Source organism: Microtus pennsylvanicus, chromosome 4, assembly GCF_037038515.1.
Source record: "Microtus pennsylvanicus isolate mMicPen1 chromosome 4, mMicPen1.hap1, whole genome shotgun sequence".
NCBI classification, from domain to species: domain Eukaryota; kingdom Metazoa; phylum Chordata; class Mammalia; order Rodentia; family Cricetidae; genus Microtus; species Microtus pennsylvanicus.
In genome coordinates, this window is record NC_134582.1 from 94127965 (window position 1) to 94148760 (window position 20796).

The 20796-nt window shown below is 48.4% G+C and overlaps 1 long non-coding RNA gene across 1 annotated transcript; it reads left to right on the forward strand.

The window, feature by feature from the left end:
- Positions 1-2858: 2858 nt before the first annotated feature.
- On the forward strand, positions 2859-12597 carry LOC142848772 (uncharacterized). The gene is made up of 3 exons (XR_012910472.1): positions 2859-2933; positions 9822-9993; positions 12402-12597. It is a non-coding gene; the product is annotated as an uncharacterized LOC142848772 (long non-coding RNA).
- The last annotated feature ends 8199 nt before the right edge of the window (positions 12598-20796 follow it).

Genomic DNA, 20796 nt, shown 5'->3' on the forward strand with positions numbered 1-20796 from the left:
GAATGGGGAGTTTATCTGTCCTCTCTGTGTGTTTTGGGACCCCAACAGGTTCTGGCAATGCTCTGAAGCCAGTCTGTTTATTTGGGCTTCATTTCTCAGAAAGGGTTGGTTTGTGAGCAGTGATAGGTCTGGTGATGGAGAGGAGACATAAACAAGACATTCTCGCTCCTGACCCCTCCTTCTTTCCTTTCCTCCCCCCTCCACTCTTTTTCCTCTTCCTCCTTTAAACTTACAGATTTGAGTGTTACACTGTGATGCGGGGATAGACAGTCAGGGCAACCAACAGATGACAGATCACCTCGAGCATTTATCATTTCTTCTTGGTGAGGCTTCCTTTCTTCCAACTACTTTGCATTATGCAATGTGTCTTTATTGATCGTAGTCATGTCCAGGTCTGCATGCCCAGCCCATTCCTGCCTTTAGTGCAGTCTACCTATGCCCTCCGGGTCCCTTCCTGGTTCCTCACCAAGTTCCTACCTGCTTTATAGCACTTTCAGGCTGCTTCGGGATCTTCAGGCTGAGCCCCAGGGGGAAGGTAGAAGGCAAATGACCTGGCTTCGTCTGCATGGTTTTCCATGCTTCTACTGCTGGTCTTTATCTCAAGAGGGAGGTCTTTTTTTTTTTTTTTTTTGGTTGAGCCTGGGTCATTTGACCATCCCTTTATCAGGGTTACATAGCAGGAAGACCAGTAATACTATGAGTTAGGCCTCCTGATGGTTTAGGCTTGTAATCCAGCTATTTGAGAAGCTGGGAAGGAGGACCGAAGGTTCCAGGCTAGCCTGGGCTACAAAGTAAAATCATAGCCAGCTGGGGCAACATGAATTTTGTTTGTTTGTTTTTGTTCTTCAAGACAGGGTTTCCCTGTGTATCCCTGGCTTTCCTGGAACTTTCTCTGTAAACCAAGTTGGCTTCAAACTCACAGGCCTACCTGCCTCTGCCTCCCTAGTGCTGGGATTAAAGGCGTGCGTCACAACCATTGAAAGCTGGCATCTTAAAATTTAAAGTCCAAAAGGGGGCCAGGCAGTGGTGTCATACTCATTTAATCCCAGCACTCATAAGGCAGAGGCAGGAAGATCTCTGTATTCAAGGCCAACCTGGTTGGCAAAGAGGGTTCCTAACTGTTATACAGAGAAATCTTGTCTCAAGAAGAACCTAAATAAATAAATAAAACCTCCAAAGGAGCCTAGGGATGAGTAGTTCAGTGGTAAAGAATGCTTTCAACCTTTAGAGCTACAAAAAGTCAAATAAGAACAAAGAACCTACCCATGCAATGGCTGGGCCGTGCAGCACGGAGCTGTGGCTTTCTTACCACTCAATTATAGTTCCACCTCCAGCCCTGGTGCAGTGATTCCAGGAACAGGAGAAGGAAGGGCTTCCAGCCTTGGGCCTTCCGGGGATGACCTACTTTTTCCATGCCCTCATCTCTTAAAAGTGGTTAACCACTCCATCACCTGTTCCAATGGAGGCTTGATATGGAGAGAGAGAGAGAGAGAGAGAGAGAGAGAGAGAGAGAGAGAGAGAGAACGATATCCCAGGGAGACACAGCAGCTCAAGTGTTCTGCAGAGAAAAAGCATAGTAAGTGTGCAGAGTGACTGTCTGAAACTCACTTCTGTTACTGGCTGGAGCTTCCTGGCTTCCAGTTTGACTCTTCCCAGAGGGTCTGGCCCCCTTTCTGCATAGACAAGATAGACCTCTTTAAAAATCATCTGATTTCAACTTCAGCTAGAGGGGACAGCAAGTGCAACCGTCAGTGCTACTTCTCACTCCCATGCAGCCCTATGCAATATAAATGGCATCTGTCACTGTCAAGTCTCTATGGCAAGCTAGGAGATGCTCTTATAACTTTCCATGGTTTGCTGATGAATTTGCACACCCACCTCTGAATAGGCACTATTATCATCTTCTGCAGATGGGGCAAACAAGGCCCAGAGTTCTCAAGGACTAGCCTAGAGCCATACAGCAATATGAGGCCTAGGGGAGATTTGAACCAAGGCTCCCAGAATCACACATCTGTTGATGGTGCCAACTCCATACACGTGGTTACTGGAACAGCTGCTTTTTGTAGTCTGCTCTTCTACTTCCGTACTGCTGTCTGCACGGCCTGCTGGCTGCAGGCCTCCTTTCTTTTCTTTTTTCCTTTCCTCTCCTCATTATTCCTGTCTGGAACTCAAACCATTCTCCATGAATGATCTGTGGGGAGCAGAGTCTGGGGCCCATTGGCTTTTGCTTCGCTTCGGGAACAGAAATAGGATAAGTGAGTACATCCCGGCTCCTGGGAGCAGCTATGAAGCAGGCCTGTGAGAGGGGGACATTTTAGGGGGTCTCTTGTCTCCTCATTGCAAGTCTCCACTCACTTCCTCCTGAGACCTGATGGCTACTTGCACGGAATGTTGGAGAAAACTTCAAGTGACAGGTTATGTAAGGGCAGGTGGCTGCCTCATGGGAGGTAGATGATGGAGGGTGTTTGAACAGTCCAGGAGAGGGTACTTTGCAGGCGAGGTGTGAGCGCAGCGCCTTACAACATAGAGGTGCCTTGTTACACTATGGCGGCGGGGCAAAAATCAGTGTAAAGCTACTTGTCCCTGGAGCGCTGCCAAAGGACTTCATTTCCTGACCACTAAACCCTTTGAACTCGGCACGCCCCTCCCCCATCACAGTTATAAACAGTGAGGCCCTGAGCCAGCCCTTTTCCACGCACACCTGATGGTACAAGATCTGTCCCCCCAGGAGGCGGCTTCCTGTATCTTGTGCCCATCCACAGCCTCCCGAGGCTGCTACACTGGGGTCCATGGTCAGGAGAAGCTGCCCTGTGTGTGTTACAAGGGTCCACTGTTATCCAGGGTGGAGGCTGATCTCTGGGAGTACATGGAGAAGGTAGGATGTTCAGAAGCGGCATCCTTGTGTACTGCAGTCTCGGGAGCAGTTACTGAAGGTCAGATTCATCAGCTCTCTCAGCGCACCCCTGCCTGGGTGATCTGAGTTACCCCGGGGGCGGGGTAGTGGCAGGGGTGCTCTGTTTTGTCTCAGCCACTCACAGGTGGCAGCGCTTCTTTAGCATCAACATGTTTTCCCATGAGCACCAAGGGTAGCAATTTCCCTGCCTTATCAGCTTAGCAACAGAAGGCCAGTTTCCAGGAAGGCAGTCACTTGATCCAGCCTGGTGAAACCCATTCGCCAGCCACGGCTCTGGCCTTTGCATCGCAGCACTCAACAGCCGGCCTCAGGACATCGTTTTTTTCAGTTGGCCAGCCCTCCTCCACCCCTGCCTGCAGCAGGGTGGTGGTTTGCAGAGTGGTAGGAATGCCTTGGGCCTTTGAACATCTCCAGGCCTCTAACCCCGTGTTGCTTGAGGACAGCAAAGCAGCAGCTTGTGGGGCCCGGGGCTTGCTGGGTGGGCCCAGGGAAGGCCCCTCCCTTCAGTGGGGTTCTTCCCTGCCTGCTAAGCTCTGTCCTGTGAAGCCGGTGGGAAACAATGACTGTGATGTTGGCAGGCAGTTGTGAGGTACTTCCCACCCTGGCTGTGGCCTTTGATTAAACAGGGGTGGTGGTGGTGGGTGTTCTTTGGAGACCCATGAATAAACTGGGTGAGTGGTTCGGGCTTGGAAGAGGCTCTTTTTATAACCATATATGCCTCCCCCAGAGAATCAATAAATAACTGCCATTCTGCTAGAGCTGTCTTTCCATAGCTGCCCCGCGAGCTCTGGCCCCCGCCAGTGCCTTCTCCTGTTTCAATTTCCATGTCCTCTTGCTTTTGTAACTCAAGGAGCTCCTGAGCTCGGGAACAGCTGACAGCCGGCAGCTCCTAGCGGTGGCACCTGGGGAAGGGGTGGATGGGCAATGACTTGCCAGCTTGCTCTGGGGCACCCTGTCCCCAGCCGCTATGAGTCATTTGAAGGGTGAGCAAGGGAGGGGGGATATCTTTGGTGCCAACCCAGGGAACGTGGCAAGGCCCTGTGCGTGAGGATGGGTGGGGATGAGCTCAGCTAGGGGGAGAATCACAGACAACCCTGCTGTCTTTACAGGTCACTACCTCAGGAGGGAGCTAGCCTTGTCTTCAGGGACATCACCCTGAAATCAGCGGGCATCGCAATGTGCTTGGGAGGCACCGCCTTGCATCCAGGAGCCCCACATTGGTTCAGAGGGTGTTGTGTTGAAGTCGGGTTATTTCATTTCCTTGCAGGCAGCATGTCTTGCGCTGCACCCAGGGTGTTACATTGCATCCAGAGGGCATTGCATCCTGCATTTAGGCATACCCATGGCTAGACCGCTCACACACTGAGAGTTCATGGCACCTTTGAGTACCTACTATACCCAAACTCTGTTTTACTAGAGAGGAACCTAAAGCCAGAGGGGAAGCAGAAGTGAAGACTGTCTCCTTCCATAGTCTCAGGTCCCTTAGCCTCACACCCCTGCAGCTCCCCATGGCTCCTGAGCAGGGGTGAGCCATGCAAGCCTCACACCCCTGCAATCCCATATTGTTCCTGAGCAGGGGTGAGCCATGCGAGCATGTGGTGGGAGAGGGCATGAGGGGAAGTGAGTGATGAAAAGCGACAGGACCCAGGAATGCTACCTCTCTGGCTCAGTTTCTGACCCCTCCATCCCCTTCCTTTACCAAGCAAGCACTCATACACCACCTCCCTGGTTCCTTCCAATGCTCTTGGTTTTTTCTTCTGTGCCAGTGTAAAACCCTCACTGGCTTTACCCTGGGGGAAAGGGGATAGGCTGGTCCAAGTTTGTGACTGGAAAGAAGGCTCCGGCCATCTCCCTGCTTCCAGCTGTCTTTTTATTACTGTGTGCTTGGAACGAAGGAGCCAAACATGTCACCAGGGAGTGCCTGGCAGTGCTGACACTCATGGCAGAGTGTTACCGTAGCCAAGAAGTCGTCAGGCTCTGATTTATCCTTTTGCCAAGTGCCGGGTGGAAAGTTCTGAGAACAGTGCTAGAGATGACAGCACACACATGAGCAGCTCCCTGGCTTGGAGGGGTGGCTTCGCTCAGAGCTCTGGAATGCCATGCATCTGTTTATCTCTTGCCGTGCCAGGCCCACCAAACCTACCCACCCCTGCTTCCCCGTGGACTCAGTGTGCCATGGCATTTAACAAATGTGAAAAAAATAGTAACATCAGAGCCTGTGACTCTGGGACTCCTGTCACAAAGGTTCCTTCTTGGTGAGGCCTGATTGGCTGAGTCAGGGACTCTAGAGAGAGGCCAAGCCAGGCGTGGGTTTGCCCTTTACCTGGCTCATACGCTGATGTCACAGTGGGAAGGACAAGGCCAGTGTGTTTGGACTGCCATGTCTAAGATATTTGCCTTTTGTTCAAGCAGGGGAATGGTGTAGGCTGCCCCATTGCTTCTCTTGTGAGCAGTCGGCTCTACTCGGTCTAGACACAGACATGTCTGTCCTCTGGGGGTTGGGAGCTGTAGGACATAGGGGTGGGTAGACTTCTGTCACCCTCCCTTGCTTGCCCTTTGCAGGATGAGTTCCACCATTGTTCAACTGACTTCCCAGACTGCTGGCCAGTGTGGAGGGACTGGGGCTTTCCTGCCGGTCTATGCTGTGGGCTCTCTTCCTTCTTGTGGAAAAACTCTGTGTGTGTGTGTGTGGGGGGGAGACAACCTTGTCTATCCACAGGCCTGTGCAAAGGACTCCAGCAAAATGCTTCTGCGGTCATCCTTCCCTCTGACCAGAGTCTTTTGACGTTCTAATAGTTAGGGGCAGAACACGCGTTTCCTGCAACTCATTTTACCTTCTTCTTCAGACAGTTCTGCTTTGGAAAGGGCCAGGAAGTGGACCTGGTCAGTGGCTATCAGTTGACAAGACCTGGCGTTTCCAGGCCTCCGTGCTGACTCCCTCACAGAGAGCTCACCTTGAGAGACAGGTGCCCTGGGAGATGCTCAGCCCTTTTCTGGGCCTTTCCATCTCTACTATACTCTGTGAGAAGCCTGCTTTACCAGTGAAGAAACGGAGGCCAGAAAACTCAAGTAAATTTCCCTCCTGTGGTCATCAGCAGCAGGTTTTTTTTTTCTTCTGGGGACTCTGGGCATTCTAGATCTTGAATTGTTAGAATAACCAACTGTCGCTCAGCTTTGGCTAGACAGGAAGGCGGGCCTCCGCTCCGAATGGTCCTCCCTCTCTTCCGCTTCCTTCCCCATTGTGTGTCTGCTGCCTTTGATGTGCACAGCAGCTCACTGTTCCTTGAGTCACGCTCCTGGGAAAGGCAGCCGGAGATCTGGGGATCAAGGAGAGATGAGGAGTCATGGGGTTGTCAGGGGGGTGACCAACCCGAGGAGGGCTCCAAACACAGGCTCGGGAGGGAGACCGTAAATGCGCATTTCCGGATAGCCATTGCGGCCTATCCATGGGGAGGATGGAGGACTGGGGAAGAAACCCGAGTGACTGCGGAATTAGGCAATCTGGTGTGTAGGAATCTCGTTCCTGAGTGGGCTGTCGCTCTATGTTGGTTTCAGAACAGCCTGCCCACCTGCTTCTGCGTCCTAGTGGCTGTGGACCAGGAGGTAGGGTGGCAGCCACAGGCACAGGAGCGCCAGTGTTTGGCTAAGTAAGGCAGGGGTGCAGCGGAGATTTTAGCTTGTCCTGGGGAGTATGTTGGTCAGCTTTCCATCACCGTAGACAGGCACTTGAGAGCAGGCACAGTACAAGAAAGAAAGGTTTGTTTGTCTTTGCTTTGGAGCTTTCGGTTCATAGTCATTTGGGTCATTGATCTAGGATCTGTGACAAGCCAGCACATCATGAAGGGAGTGCGTGACAGAGGAGATTACCCCTTTTATAGCAGCCAAACACACACACACACACGCACACACACACACACACACACACACACACACACACACACACGCACACACGGAGGGGGGAGGTGCAAAGAAGGAAGAGGAGGAAGAGGAGGAGGTGGAAGGAGAAGGGCTGGAATCTCAGTAAACCCCTTCAATGACCTCACTTTCACCTACCAGGCTCCATTTCCAAAGCATTGTGGGAACCAGTTCTTAACACACGTGCCCGTGGGGTATGGGGAGGACATAAGTCAGAGCTGCCAAACTCTGGAGCCCTGTGCTCGATCCTGAGCCAGGATGCTTCCTGACAGGGAAGGGCAGGAGTACAAAGATGCTGGGCGGGGAAGGAGAAGGAAGAGGTGAGGGTGTGTGTGTGTGGTGTGTGTGTGTGTGTAGGGGGGAGGGCTGAATTTCTGGGGCGTGTGCAAGGCTTCTAGCCAGAGTGTGTAAGACTGTCTCTGGAGTGTTGAGCACTCTTGTGTTTATTTACTTCTTTGTGTTTTTCATGCACACCGACATCCCCAAGCCTCCTCCAAATCCCATGAGATCATGGTCTCCTTCTCAGCCTCATTTTCAATGGACCTCATTTACAAATGAGGCCATTTAAGGCACAGAGGGACAAGGTCACACAGCGCAGAGGGACAAGGTCACACAGCTGGGAAATGTGCAGCTGTGGTGCCGACTTCTCTTGTAGTTTAGGAAGGCTAAAGAGACTCCTCCAGTCCCCAGTCCAGTTCCCCTTTCTTTTTGTCTCTTAAATAATGTGTCTTTCTTTCATCTTCGAGGCCAAATCATAAAGTCTAGGGGGATGGGCTCATAAGAAAAATTCCAGGAGTGTGTGAGCATCTTGGTGTGGTATGGTGTGGTATGTGTGTGATGTGTGTGTGTGGTGTGTGTGTGTGTGTTTGTTGTTTGTGGTATGTATATATGTAGTATGTGTCATGTGGTATATATACTGTGTGTGTAAGTGTGTGTGTAAGGTGTATGGCATGTAGTCTGTATGTGTGTCTGTACATGTGTGGATGTGCATATGCATATAGTGTGTATGTATGTGTATGGTGTGTGTCTCATATGGCGTGAGTGCATGTGCTGAGATGAAAGCTGCTCCAGGAAAGTCTCGAGATCCTGGACCTTAAAGGTCACCCTGCTCCACCCGCTCTTATTCATTCGCAAACCCTTCACGGTTAGGTTCCTGTTATGAGTGTGGAGAAAGTGCCAAGCTTGAGCTCACCAGAGGCGTTGTGCCAACTTGCTGTATGCATCCTTTACACCTGTGTCTGATGCGAATTTGGGGTGGGAGGAGCAGAGCAGGGAAGAGCTGCTGTTGGGTGTGGGTTCTGCGGCCCTGGGCATGATCTATGTGCCCCACCCTCTTGACAAAGGGGAGCCCCGTGTGAGTCACGCACTCAAGCCCGCCTCTCTTGTCCAGACCTTTTACTCTCTGCCCTTGCCACCTCTTCCCCATCCTAGCCATGACTCAGTTGCTTCAGAAGGAATCTGTACCTCCTTGCTGGGCCATATGGGGTTTCTCTTGTGACTGACTCCACTGTGAACTGTATAATCACAAGTAGCCTACACAACAATGGATTGAACAACAGATGTCCCCAGCCACCCAAGGGCAATGGTTGGATACTGTGCACTGGGTCTTGTCTTAGATTTTACCGCTGCGCATGGAAAATATTCAGAACAAATCTGGGTTTGTACTGGTCATGTACAGACTTCTCCCCTTGTTATTATTTCCTGAATGATATACCAGAAGAAAAATTACATAACGTTTCCCTGTGTTATTTATCATGAGCCATCTAGAGGTGGTTTAAAGTATTTTCGAGAATGTGCGTAGCTCATATGCAAATCACATATGTTTACAGAAGAGACTGGACCATCTCAGATCTTGGTGACTGTGTGGGTTCACGGACCAACCCTAAAGACATCAAGGGACAAATTATCATGTGACTTAGGGTTGGTTGTAGTTAGAGTAACTCCTATGCAGAAATTGAGCTTTATTTATTTACTTGAGATTTGGCATCACTAAGAAGCTTCTGCTGGCCTCAACACACGTGACTTCTGTGTTTTCATAAACTCTCCCTGCCACAGGCTTCCTAGTGCTGAGGTTACTGCGTGTGCAGAAAGCAATCCTTTCGGCCAGTACTAAGTGGTCAATAAAGGGTCAGTTGATAAAGAAAAGCTGTTTCGAGCCTGAACCTCTAGCAGCTGCAGATTGAGAACCTGCGAGTTCTCTGTAATTGAGATATCAATGCTGGTATTTGCTAAACCAGGCTAGCTTGAAAGGCAGAACCATTCGCAAAGTAGAATAAATCATTAAACTAGAATGATAAGAAAACCAGCAACAAGACATTGAAGTTTATCCCTTCGCAGTGCCTGGCCGGAGGAGAGGCTGTTGCACGGGTTGAGTATTGTGCAGCCCCCAGAAGTGCTCCTTCTAGAAACAACACGCAGGGTAGCTCTGGAGCGGTGGTTCTCAACCTGAGCCTTGACAAACCTCTCTTCCAAAAATACTTACATTGCAATTCATAATAGTAGTAAAATTATAGTTATGAAGTAGCAATGAAAATAATTTTATGGTTGGGGATCACCACAACATGAGGAACTATATTAAAAGGTTGCAGCATTAGGAAGGTTGAGAACCGCTGCGATTGGAGTCTCACAAAATGATGATTATAATAGAGGAACATGCCTAATCCATAGCGAGATATGTGGAGAATAAACAATAGATCACACTATTAATAGTAGCTGTAGTTTGTCTGTATATCTGTGCTTACTATGACTGTTGGTCAAATCACAAGGGCAATTCATTCATAGATTCAGCCATTTCAATATGTTTATTATGAGGTAGTTACAGATTCACAGGAAGTTGCAAAATGATGGACAAGGTCCTGTAAACCTGTACCCAGTTTCCCCAGGTAGTATCTTAAAGAATTAGAATGATGTCAAACCTGGTCCCTGGCCTTGGTGCCCTTCAGAGGTCCTCCAGGTCTCCCGATTTCACCTGCACACATTTTTATGTGCACAGGTGTTCCTCAAATGGTGCTGGGTTGATACATGGAGGAGCCATCAGAAGCAGATGCTGACGATTTGGAAATGCCTTCAGCCGCCGAGCCCGGCAGCCCATCCTAGCGCGTTTTCTTCTCGTGATTGCCGTCTTCCTCAGTGCTGCATCCCACTGCCACTGCCCAGCGGATAGGGTGGGTGTGCAACAGGGTCACACTGCTTCACATGGGACTCTCACAGGTTTCTCTGAAACCCTGGCACCGATGCTTGGAACCTGTCCTCATGGAGCATTGTGATGAGCTTGAAACAGCTTTAGGCCTGTGTAAGCATCAGTTGCAGCTCACATAACTGCCAGGCTGTCTGTGGCCACAACCCTGGTGCCTGATTATTGTTCCTTCATTTTTAAAGTCAGGACCTGAGAAATCTGTCAATCATTTTTATTAGATATTTCAATACCAAGTTCTGAGTTTTAAGGTTTCTAAACAAGCATTTCTAAATATAGTACTGGGATTAGAAGACACCCAGTGGTGAGACGAAGGATGGTAAGATGAAGGAGTTGGTAGGTGGGCCAGGAAGCCAGGGTGGTATCTTCTAAGGCTCTTGTGTTCTAGATGCTCTGTTAAGGCCTTACGTATCCCACATATATATGCTGTCTTAGAAAGTCCTTCTTCTTTGGGGGTTCTAATCACCATCACCCAATATACACTCTGTATTCTCTGCATGTTCCCACCAGGTCACCAGGCCCCGAGAACAGGAGTATCGTCTTGCTACGGAGAGCCAGATATGACCCACAGGTCCACCCACTAAGTTGCTCAGCTCTGATTTTTCCCTTCTGTTTGGATATAGTGCAAGCTATGGCTGCTCAGGGGTCATTTTAGATTCTTTTCTGCTACAATTGGATGCTGAGTGACCTCAGTGGCCCATGTGTCAAAGTATGATTCTCTGGTGATGCTTTTGGGAGACAGTGGGTTCCTTAAGAGTTGGTATCAACTAAAAAACAAACAAACAAAATTAGACAAAGAGGCAGAAGTTGGAGAGCTTCAAGTTTGAGTGTAAACAGAGACTGCGTGTTGGTTTCCTGGCCTCCCTGACCCGAATAATCACACAGAAACTATGTTAATTATAACACTGTTTGACTGATGGCTCAGGCATATTTCTGGATAGTTCTTACATATTAAATTAATCCATTTCTATTAATCTATGTATCACCATGAGGCTGTGGCCTACTGGTAAGTTTTCATGTCTTTCTCCTTCAGCAGCTACATGACATCTCCCTGACTCTGCCTTCTTTTTCTCTGTATCTTTGTTTGAACTTCCTGCCTGGCGACATTCTGCCCTGTCATAGGCTAAATTTAGTAGCTTCTTTATTAACCAATGGTAATAAAACATATTCACAGCATACAGAGGGGAATCCCACATCATTTGAGGCTAGCCTGAGCTACATAGACAGACTTAGTCTCAAAACAAAAGCATAAAAATAACAAGAGGTGGTGTCTGGTGGAAAGATGTTAGGTCATTGGGATCACACCCTTAAATAGGATATTGGAACCCTGGGTTTCCTCTTCCTCTTTTATTTTGCTTACCTACTAGGAGGTGAGCTGCTTTGCTTTCTGTGTATTGCTGTCATGAGACACTGCCTCACCATAGGCCCAATGGGGCCGTTGGACTATGGATTAAAGCCTCCCAAAGTGTCTTTATAATTTGATGGCTTCAAGCATTTGTTACAGTAACTAGAAGATGACTAGTGCATCCTGCAGATGCTCCTTGTATTATCCGTATGCCCACCCCTTCCTAGAAGCAAGTGTCACCTGGTTGCTGGATGCAAGTTGCCTTCATGATTGACATCGCCTTGCCGGGCAACCACAGCTGCCTTGCATATTCACTGTGGAAGACTTGGAGAGAAATACACGCAGCCACAATTGACACCTTAGCCTTTTCAGGAATTACAGATGAATGGAGAGGAACTCATTGTCCAAAAGCCCCAGCTGGGTATGAGGTTCAGGAAATTCCCCTTTGAGATTAATAGGCCCAATGATCTGGTGAGATTCGGTTTCGGGTGACATAATATAATTGGCCTATTATCTGAGAAGTCTGGGCCGAATTGCCATGACCTGGCTCTGAAGGACTTGAACGCAGACGTGAATGATTCAGGTACCAGTGAGCTGTTAAGTCTGCAGGTCTCTGAAAACACTCAGGGATATAATCAGGCTGATGGGCGAGGCACAGGGTCACACCCGTGTCGGAGCTGGGTCAGGGTGCCTATGGTCTGGTACGGAGAAGTTACCATCCTGCTGTTTCAACTTGGCTTCCATACTAATGGATACACCACAGCTATTTTATAAGCAAAATCCTCCAGCATTATATTGCAATAGCACAGTAGATTGTATAGTTACAGGTCTCACAGGGGGAGTGGGGACACCTATCATTGTGTGATTAGTACTCTGGCCAAGGATTCCCTATTGTGTCTGTGTATACTTTAGTAATTAAGGCAAATGTGTTATGAGAACTGTAATAAAATTGTGCTGGCCCCTTGAAAACTGGAAGATGGGAGACTGCGCTTGGCTTTTTTTTTTAAATTTAATTTAATTTAATTTTTTTTAAGGTTAGACATTGAAGCATTCAAGCCAGAAGTCAGACACAGAGCTGTTTAAGTTCACAGAAGTCATAGAGGCGAGAAACCTGCCACTGTGCCAATGCCACTGGACCACCGTCATGTGACTCAACCTGAGTTCACACAGCACAGCAGGCTTTTCAGTGATTTGGGAAATTTATTGGTGAACAACGCAGTGGGTTTTTGTTCTTCTAGCGTCTACTTTGGAAACTCCCTCCTTCAGGTCAGTGGGGTGGAAGATGAAGCAGTGTGTTCTTCACGGGAAAATGCAGATTCCTCTTACGGCAAATTCCATATCCATATCCAAGGAGCCTTGGCCCAGCTCACACTGGGAAATACACTGTTCGCAGTCAGAACATCGAACTTGGAACGCTGGAGATGTGAGTTTTCCTTGTCTTGATGAGAAGCTCTCCCATCTGTTAGCGATACAGAGCTCAGTGGTTTTCCATGTAGCAAGTGTCCTCACTCGGGGCCCAGTAAAGGCTTGCACGATCCGGTCCACAGCCCAGACAGCAAGGAGATTCTAAAATAAATTAGGTTCTAGATGTGCGCAAAGCCGGACCTGACATGTTTGTAAGCTGCATATGGATTGTATTCTCTCACTTAGTGTGGATATTCACGCTTCACTGTGGGAATATTTGCCTTGTAGATTTGAGAGGGGAACTACCCAGTCGTGCCATATACACCTCATTATCTTTCTTTGAAGGGCAGAATTTGATGTTACACTTGTCCCAAGAGTTTAGAGAAGGGACTGTGGACCTGAGACACACTTAACACATATTTTCCCCCTACTGCATAAACATCAGCATCATATTTGGGGGAGGATGGGTGGTGGAGGATGGTTTGCAACCAGATGGCTGTGTTTGTCAGGTGGTCTCAGTTCTTTATAACTGACAAAGTCTAAGGTGCAATGCACTGTGCATACCTGTAAACCCAGCACTAAGAAGGCTGCAGAGGCTTGTAAATTCAAGGCCAGCCTGGGCTACATAATGAAAGCCTGTCCAAATGAACACACAGACACAGAGCCTAAAGTGACTAGCCCCTGTTGAATCCCAGAGTTCTGAGTTTCTCCTGTCTGCCCTATGTCAGAATCAAAACATCAGCAACATACATTTTTACACAGTCTGGACCTGGAGGTGATGATCCCGATGTTCTTTCCTGGTTCTGCCATGCATATCTGGCCACATGGGAGAGGGAGAATGGGTAGCAAGTGCTTGGCTCACTGTGGACAAGGTTTCTAATGAAGTGTGTGGGGGCTGTGGAAAATCTAGAATCTTCAGTTCATGTTCACCTCTGAATTTAGAGCATATCCATTTACCCTGTTAACACTCTTGTGCACCTTTTGCAATAAGGAGAGAGACCTGAACTCAGGGTTTTTCTAGACAGTGTTTCAAAGAATCCAAGAGATATGAATGGATTTGAGAGGAAGATTTTCATGATCAATGGAAGATGAAGTATTAAATAGAGCTGGACAGGCTTCACTGCCACAGCCTTTTCTGAGTTCTTAATAGTCATGCACAGTAAGCATCCAGAGGACCTTTAGCACGAGGCCCCATGTGCCCTGCAATCTTCTTGGCACAGATGCCTTGTCTCTTAGGCTGTAAGAGCTGAGGCCTGAATGATGGAGGAAACACAGAGCTGAATGAAGCTACATAGCCATGGGGAAATTCTCCGCCATGATCAGTCTCTGTGCATGCAGGGACTTTAGACTCTTGCTGCCTTCTCTGATTGAGGATGTGGGATTCCCCTCTGTATGCTATGAATACTTTATTACCATTGATTAGTAAAGAAGTTTCTTTGCCTATGGCAGGGCAGAATATAGCAAGGTGGGAAATCCAAGCAGAGATAGAGGAAGAAAGAAGGCAGAGTCAGGGAGGCACCATGTAGCTGCTGAAGGAAAAAGACACCAGAACCTTACTGGTAAGCCACAGCTTAGTGGCAAAACACAGATTAATAGAAATGGGTCAATTTAAGATATAAGAGCTAGCTAGCAATATGCCTAAGCCATTGGCCAAACAGTGTTGCAATTAATATAGTTTCTGTGTGATTATTGGAGTCTGGGCAGCTGGGAAACTAAAGTGCAGTCTCCTTTTACAGGTTACACTATGAGTGTGCTTTAGGTCACACTAATCTTGAACAGTAACAGCCCTTAGGAGCAATCTCCACTGAACCCTTGAAGTTTGGAGTCAGGCTGCCTGCTGGTGTCAGACTGTACAGAGTAGATAACATCACTGCCCTCTGCCCTACTGACATTTTGAAAGCTATGAATTCTTTTGACCCAAGAACACACAGTCCTGACTTATATTACATTTGTACTAAGGTTGCTTCTAGAAAAATTAGCAATCATGCCTTAATGTCATGTTTTAAATCACTGTTCTCCAATGTTATGGCATCAATTTTCCCATGCAGATACAGCCTTTGTCAACTCTTCACTGGACAGCTTTGTGTTAGAGATACAATGATATGAAGGTAAATTGGATTCTTCTGCCCTTTCTCTCTCCGCCACCCCAGAGGGTTTCTCTCCCTGACTGTCCTGGAACTTGCTCTGTATACAGTTCCAGGCTGGCCTCAAACTCAGAGATCTGCCTGCCTCTACCTCCTCAGTGCTGGGATTAAAGGCATGTGCTACCACTGCCCAGATCCTTCTGTGCTTTTTGTTTTCTTTTCTTTTGTTTTTCGAGACAGGATTTCTTTTGCAATAGTCCTGGCTGTCTCAGAACTCACTCCCAGAAATCCTCCTGCCTCTGCCTCCACAGTGCCATGATTAAAGGCATGCACCACCACTGCCCAGCTCTGTGTTTTCTTTCTTACAGGTGACATTCAGTTGTGGCGGGACCTCAACTTCCTGTCACCGTTGTTGTTTGGAGATCTGGAGGTGATCATCCCTACTCTGCCACTGACTGGCTCTCGGATGGGAATTCTATTCTGTACCTTTGACTTTGCTGTGTGCTGGTCTCCCCAGAGGAAGATGGAGACTACTTATGAATATTGATGGAGGAATACCTATCCGAATGGGACTATTCCTGGCAAGGAAGTGGCAGTGATTGTGAAATAGCCATTTCTCCAGCTGTCACTCAAGCAAATAGCGTGTGTGTGTGTGTGTGTGTGTGTGTGTGTGTGTGTGTGTGATGTATTGTCAAGCAGACAATAATTTCTGAGAGGATGGAAACCCCTTTGGTCTACTATGCACTTGGGGACCTGACCAGAAGGGCACAGTGCTTGTGGAATGCATACATGCATGATTCGTTCATGGCCATTGAGAGGAAGGAACGAGGGAGGAGGGGAGGGAGGATGGAGAAGACTGAATTGGCAGGACTGAGTGTCACCTCTGTTCTTTCCTTACCATAGAGGCCAAGAGATGTGATGAACAGTTCCCTGCCCCATTCTTTCCGAGTACAGTAGGTCCTGTGCACCCGTGGGTTCCGCATCCTTGACCTCAACTAAGTACAGATCAGAAGCATTGAGAAAGAAAATTGCATTGGTACTGGACAGGACTAGGCTTGTCTCATAGTTCCCTGAGCAGTGTAGTGTCAAATGATTTAAATCCATTTCCAGCAGATATTTTGAAAAATCTAGAGCTGATTTGAAGTAGGTAAAATGTTGTGAGCAAGTTCTACGTAAATACTCTGTCACTGTATACAAGCTCTTGAGAATCTGTAGATTTGGGCATTTGTGGGATCCTGGAAGCAAATGTTCACAGATATCTGGGGACAGCTCTCCAGGATCTGCAACCCCCTCCAATTCCCTCAGGCGATTTCTCTACCTGTGTGTCTGTCTTTCTGTCTGTCTGTCTGTCTCTCTCTCATCTATGTGAATGAAGCAGAAGACTGTTTAGGCTTTTTGGGACGTGTCTGGTGATGTAGTTTGGATGTGGACTATTCCGCAAAGGCCCAGTCACCAGTCAATGGTGCTATTGGGAGGGGGTAGGAACTTTAGGAGGAAGGACCAAGTGCGATGACTTGGGACCTTGGAGGTATGCCCTTGAGTAGGGCTGCGTGCTATGGGTCTTTTTCTCCTTTCTCTGCTCCCCTGAGGATATTGTTTCACCAACTTCTCTCTTTATACCATGAGTGACTTCAACAGAGGTCCCAAAGCCAAGGGGTCAACTGTCCCGGGACTGAACCTCCCAAAACTGTGGGGCAAACCAATCTTTCAACTCTTCACACTGATTACCCCGGGCGTTTGTTACAGGAATAGAAAGATACCATTAGAGTGTGACAAATGTGGTCACTATCTTTTTTATTTCTTTTTAAACAAGAACAACTATTCCCTTTTGGATTTTTAAGATATATTCTATTATTTTTATATGTCTATGCATATATGTGCACAGGTACATGTGTGTGGGTGCCTGTTGAAGTCCGAAGAGGGTGTCAGATCTCTTGGAGCTATGGTTATAGGCCATCGTGAGCCATCTGATGTCGGTGCTGGGAACTGAAATCTGTTCATCGGCACAGGTAGCAAACGCTCTTTACTGAGCCCCCCCCCTTTTTTAGTTCTTTATAGCCCATAAGCCTATATCCTTTAGGAGTGAGATAATCCCATAATTGGGCGTGGGTGTACCTGGCTGGATCTGCAGGCTACTGATATGGAAACCTCCTGATGTTTTCAAGGCAGTCCACAGAAACTCAAGTCCTTTTCACTGTGAGGAATTCCCTTTGTTCCTGGACCACATCCTCCTACTTTCCACTTTCCCTTCCCCCAGGGGCCATGGTGTATGGGGGGAAGGGGACCACAGTCCAGACTAAAGAGCACTGGGCTTGGAACCAGGAGATAAGGTTTAAGTCCCAGCATAGGGTACTCATTCATCATGTGGTCTTGGGCAAATTGCCTGGCTTTGCAGTCTTAATGGGCCCCAGGGCCACTAATGCTTTCTTCCTGGTGGAACACCACATGACTCTCAGGGCAGGGAGCTCAGCACTGCATCTAAACTGTGACCACACAGCCCCTCCTCTAGAGGGTCCCAACCTGTTAAGGCCAGGGATGCCCTGGCAAGCGGCCGGAGTCAGTCAATGCTCACGCCATGTTTCCCTCGCTCCACAATGACAGTAACAATCACCATCATCATACCCTTCAGTAGTTTTTCATCGATGCATTAATTAAAAAAAAATATCCCAGAAACACTGTGCCATTAACCAAGAGCCTGGGTTTGCTATTTGACAACAAGCTGAGGTTTATGCCTCAGTTTACCCTTCCATAGCCTCAAGGAAACGGGCGACACATGCCTCTACAACAGCAAGCCCTTTCAGGTTCTCTGTGCCCACTTCTAATTTCGTAGCAAAAGAAGCGGAAGCTCAGAATCAACCTCTGGATCAGACCCAACTCAAACTTGACATCAAAGCCCAAGTGGATGAGTGGCCTAGGCAGTCTCTCTTGACTTAGTGACCCGCAGATCAGAGGAGCAGGACAGGAGATGGCCACTCCATTGGCACTCAGTCTGTGGGGTGCAGGAGCAACACCAAACCTGCTTAAGTGACTTCCGGCCTTGTTCTCTGGACTGGCTTGACCAATCAGGTAACTGAGGCCTCATCACGGGATGTTCTTGTTGTGCTGTGGGTCCAGCTACCTGGCTTATCATCTGCCAGCTACAGAAGTACCTGGGATAAAAATGCCAGCAATCTGTTTTTTTCTTTAATTTCTGAGCACAGAGTGGATGCGTTGGAGAAAGAAAGACAGAAGAGCAAACCAGGACACAGATGTTATGAACCACTTTAGATAATCCAGCAGCAGAGAGAAAGATGGCCAATGAGGCTGAGAATGTCTAGCCGTGTAAGACAGAGACACATAGGCAGCCATCCCTGCTGAGTGTTGAGAAAGGGGATGGGTGCTTGGAAGCCCTGGGGAGGTCTTGGTTTTTCACAGTGTGCTGGGCCCTTGTTAATGACAGCATGGTACATTTGAGGGTGAATGCTAGTTCAAACGAAGAAATGACGTTGGCAAGGAGGGTGTGTCTTAGGCATCAACAACTGAGCCTTTGTCCTACCCCATCCCCAGGACACCCCCCTTTTCCCTGTCACTGGATCCCTGGGCTTAGTAGTCAGTGTGATAAGGCTGCTAGAAACGCCTGTTCTGACCCTCTTTCCTCCTCTCACCCCTCCCCACTCTTCCCCTCCCATCCTCTCACCTCTCCTCTGACCCCTCCTCTCACCCCCTCCTCACCCCTCCTCTGACTCCTCCTCTCAACTCCCTTTCCCTCTTCTTTCCTCTCCTCTCCCTTCTCCTCCTCTGACCCTTCCTCTCTCCTGCCTCCACCTCCCCTCCCTTTACCTCATCTCCCTCTCCTCTCTGTGTCCTTTCCCTGCTTTTCCTTCTCCCCTCCCTTTTCGGGTCCCCCCTCTCGCCCAGTTCCTCTCTCCCTTTTGTAGTCTTCATAACCTGCAGACCCACAAATTCTCCATTTTCCAAGATGCCATTTCAAAAGCAACCCTGGCTAAAATAAAGCCTCAAGACGGAAGGAGTCCAGAGGGACAGAGTCATTTCCAGGGAGGAGCAGACTAAGAAAAGGCTCACTCTGACCTCACCTGTCCCTCTGGCCGCAAAGGACCATTTAACTGGAACATTCTAGACCACACCCAGCCTCCAAACCACAGGGCTCCCTCCTTGTCTTCCTCCTGGCCAGATCATTTTCTTAGGGGGTTGATTGTGGGTTTTGTTTCCAAAGCAAAGTATCTCTTCCTTAACACTCTACCTTCCTGCGGCAAGAAAGACCGAAGCACAATGGTGTGATTTAGCTTACTCCCCATTGAGTCACTGGGAGCTTCTGGCTGGAAACAAAGAACGCTTGAGTTTACAGAGCAGCTGGGTCAGGTCTCTGATTGGCAGAGAACCGAGCCTGGAGATCCATGTTCAGCATCTGGGTTAGCATCTCCTTTCTGCTGTAAACTGAGTCCTCCAACCTGGCTCAGAGGTTCTCTCTAGACTCACCTGCTTTGGGCTACAGTAATGCCAGGCTTCCAGCCTTCCCTGCATCTGGTTCACGAGGAGCCTGGGAACTTACTCCCACAGAGCTCCGGCATGAACACCCTGCTTTCCCAGGTACAGTTCTGCTCCCAGAATGCGGGACAGCCCCTGAGAGCAGGCCAGAGAGCTGGACTAGAGCTACCTTTTTTTTCCACTGTAATTTCTGTGCTTCCTCCTGAGGACACAGAAGCCCTCATCCTCATCTCTCTACTTCCTCTCTCATCTCTCTTCCAGCCATGAGGTGTGGCTTTGCTGGGCTCACACTCCTTCCATGACAAATTACTTCTCCAGGACAATGAGGCTGAGAGTCTAGGCAGAGGCCTTCAGAACCACGAGCGGGAGAACATTTTTGTCTTTGTAAATTGGTATTTGTTCTAGTGACCGACTGCTGACTAACAGATCCCCTAAGATAAATCCTGTGCTGGTTACTTTTTGTCACCTTGGCACAAACTAGAGTCACTTTGGAAGAGGGACCCTCAGTGGAGGAATTACCTCCATCAGATCGGCCTGTAGGCAAGCCTATAGGATATTTTCTTGATGGATGATTGATGTGGGAGGGCACAGCCCACTGTGGGCAGTGCCATTTCTGGGCAGGTGTCCTGGGTTGTATAGGAAAGCAGGCTGAGCAAGCCATGGAATGTAATCCAGTAAGCAGTGTTCTTCTATGACCTCTGCTTCAGTTCCTGCCTCCAGGTTCCTGCCTTCCGTTCCTGCTTTGGCTTCCCTTGACGATGGTCTGTAAGGTGAAATCAACCCTTTTCTTCTTCGCAAGTTAATCACGGTGAGGAACACAATTTAAGAAACCATTTCGTGTAACTGAAAAACCATCATGTCACTTAAATGCAGTTTTACGTGACTTGAAATAATACAATGCCTGAGCTTGCCACTGGGCGAGCTGATAAGAGCTGGTCCTCGAGCAAGACCACCGAACAGCTCGATTTAACCTAGCCCTGGACAAGCCTTGATAGGCTAGTGAACTAGCTCCAAGCTGGGAACCCTGATAACTCAAAGCTACCACCCAACGAAATGATACACAAATTGGAACTTTGGAAATGGTCAGCGAACCCCTGTGTTGATACTCATTCATCCCGGACTGTCCTAGCTGAAGGACTGCACAGTGAATGTGGACTGGGCCTGCAAGCTTCTGAAGGTCCTCACCGGAGAAGATTTCCCAGTAGCAGACTCCCTTCAGCAGCATTTCTGCCCAGACAGCTGTTTCCCCCTTGCTGAGATGTCTGTTTAACTTTTACATTAGCACGGCATTATGAAGAAGGGTTTTGTGAGCAAACCGAGTATACTCGAAAGAGAAATTTTATGTGGATGTCCTAATTGCCAAGCGCCTTATAGCCCACAGACCATGCATACTCTCTGTATTTGCGGTGTTTATTACAGCAATGGAAACCAAACCAGGACATATCAAATTCCCTTC